Below are 2890 nucleotides of genomic sequence, written 5' to 3'. Positions count from 1 at the left end.
TTCCGGCTTTTTTCTTTTTGCTTATGTGGTGCTGAGGAATTGAACCCAGGGCCTCAAGCATGCAAGGTACGCACTCTACCACTGAGCAACCTTCCCAGCCCCAAAAATATATCTTTTTTTTTTGGGGGGGGAGGGTGGAATGGGGTGATGGTTGGTCAAGGGGCTTGAACTCAAGAGCCTCGGTGCTATCTGAACTTTTCTGCTCAAGGCTGGCATTCTACAGCTTTGAGCCACACTCCATTTCTGGTTTTTTGGCAGTTAACTGGAGATAAGAGTCTCATGGACTTTCCTGTCCAGGCTGGCTTCAAACCATGATCCTCAGGTCTCAGCCTCCTGAGTAGCTAGGATTACAGGCGTGAGCCAACAGCACCCAGTTGACGGTTTTGCTTCTAACTTGGACTGTCATCTTCCTACTTTTGACTTCCCACCACAGCTGAGATGACAGGTGTGCATCAATACACCATTTCCTTCCACCCAAGAGTTTTGAAGCTTTTTCAGCCTGTGCTAGGTTCTTGGTTAAAAGATATCTCATGGACTTTTCTGCTCAGGCTAGCCACAAACCAGAGTCCTCCAGAACTCAGTCTCCCATATAGCTAGAATCACAGGCATGAGCCACCAGCACCTGGCCCACTCTGCATGTGGTACTGGTTGCTCTAGCTGACAGATACCTGGTAGATGAACTCATCGATGATGTCCCACAGCCACTGGTTGGGCAGTTCAAGAGGAGCAGGCCCATCAGCATCTGTGCAGATCAGAGAAGTCAGTCTCAAAGCAATGACTTAGCTCATTTAGCAAGGCTACAGAATGCTCTGGAATTTCTCTAAAGCACTAGGAATCATAAGACCTCCCGTCTTTCCACCCACAAATTAAAATCTGCTAAAAAGAGTAGAAGGCCCACATCATAGCTTTACCTCTATCTCTACTCTTGGCCACATATCAGACTTACTAAGAATGTAGTTGAAGAGATTGCAGTAGTTGTAATAGGACTCAAATCTCTGTTCTAAGGAGGGTCCTCCCTGTAGAGAGAACAGAGACATCAGGTCACAGATACTAAATGTGCTTGACCCACAGTCTACCACGATGACTGAGAACTGACATCCGCTTGCTCGTGCTATGAGAGAACTAAGGAGGTAAGGGAAGACAGCAAGGAAACACTACAACAGAGGGGCACTGAACACTGAATCACATGACCACAGATCTTAACTCAAGCTTAACTCATGTCTGGACAAAGGGCACACAAATCAGGTGAAACAGGGGGAACAGGGTCTCAGGAAGAACACCAACGGAAAATGGCTTCAAATCACAATCCTCCAGGTGTCAGCCTCCTGAGTGGCTAAGATAGCAATTGTGAGCCACAGGTACCCAGCATCTTCACATTCATAACCAAGTAACAGGATAGCAAAGGATCAAGAGATATCAATAGAAGTGTGCCAAGTACCTAGCACCATGCCTGACCTGCAGTGATGCTGCTACACACATTTGAGAGAGGAAGAGGCTCACAAAGAAGTGAAAAAGAAAAATCAACCTAAGCAAATGCAACTGAAGGTGTCTGGAGGCAAGAGTAGAATGGCTGCTTGTAACATGATGCATGGTGGTCCATGTCCTGTCAAGGAAAACTGTGAGAATGGATTACACAGAAAAGACTACAGACTTCAGATACCAGCTTTCTGGGAAATCATTCCTTGAGCGTGTTCCTGACAGTACTGAGGCTTCAACTCAGGGAATCATAACCTTGTTTGGCTTTTTTTTGCCCATCGTGGGGCCTGAACTCTGGGCCTGGGCGCTGTCCCTCAGCTCTTCAGCTCAAGGCTAGCGCTCTACCACTTGAGCCACAGCGCCACTTCCGGCTTTTTCTGCTTATGTGGTGCTGAGGAATCAAACTCAGGCCCTCATGCATTCAAGACAAGCACTCTACCACTGAGCCACCTTCTCAGCCCCTTGTTTGCCTTTTTTGTTCAAGGTTGATGCTCTGTACCACTTAAGCCAAACCTCCACTTCTGGTTTTTTGCTGGTTAAATGAAGATGAATCTCTTGGACTTTTCTACCTGGACTTGCTTCAAACCAGGATCCTTAGCTCTCACCCTCTGAGTAGCTAGGATTAAAGGCAAGAGCTAGTCTGCACCGGTGGCTAACGCCTGTAATCCTAGCTACACAGAGGCCAGCCCGGGGCAGGAAAGTCCTTGAGACTTTTATCTCCAATAAACCACTAGAAAACCGGAAGTGGCTCTCTAGCTCAAGAGGTAGAGCGCTTGCCTTGAGCTGAAGAGTTGAGGGGTAGTACCGAAGTCCAGAGTTCAAGACCCACGACTAACCAAAAAAAAAAAAAAAAAGGCATGAGCTACCAACACCCAGCTGCAAACAATTTTGGACCTAGAACCAATGTAAGCTACTGACATGTTCTAGAAATGAAAATGACACAGAATAAAAGTGTTAACAACTAAAGAAAATACTCACGCTGACTTTGGCATATATGTGCCTGTAGTATAACTCTTTGTACAAAATCAGGAATACAGCATCTGAAAGAGATGGTGGAGGGATAAAGGTTATTTTAGAGACTAAACAACATCCTTCATGTTTATTTGTTTGTTTTTTGGGGCGTCCACTGTGGGACTTCAACTCTCTCTGGGCCTGAGCCCTGTCCCTCAGCTCTTCAGCTCAAGGCCAGCACTCTACCACTTGAGACACAGCACCACTTCTGGCTTTTTCTGATTATGTGGTGCTGGGGAATTGAACCCAAGGCCTCATGCATGCAAGGCAAGCACTCTACCACTGAGCTACGTTCTCAATCCCCATCTTTTATGTTTATGCTACAAGGTAATATAAAAGAGAAAATTAATCTCTCATTTGTATTGTCAACCTCACCTGAATCTTCGGGGCAGGGGACTTGTGT

At 46.2% G+C, this 2890-nt stretch overlaps 1 long non-coding RNA gene across 1 annotated transcript; it reads right to left on the bottom strand.

Annotated features, from left to right (window-relative positions):
* Positions 1 to 639: 639 nt before the first annotated feature.
* LOC106001963 lies at positions 640 to 2519 on the bottom strand. Its single transcript, XR_001175875.1, has 3 exons — positions 2455 to 2519; positions 947 to 1016; positions 640 to 742 (listed from the first exon to the last, which is right to left on the bottom strand). It is a non-coding gene; the product is annotated as an uncharacterized LOC106001963 (long non-coding RNA).
* Between the last annotated feature and the right edge of the window lie 371 nt (positions 2520 to 2890).

The sequence above is a fragment of the Dipodomys ordii genome, unplaced genomic scaffold (assembly GCF_000151885.1).
Source record: "Dipodomys ordii isolate 6190 unplaced genomic scaffold, Dord_2.0 Scaffold1319, whole genome shotgun sequence".
NCBI lineage: Eukaryota > Metazoa > Chordata > Mammalia > Rodentia > Heteromyidae > Dipodomys > Dipodomys ordii.
This window is presented reverse-complemented; position numbering and strand designations above follow the sequence as displayed.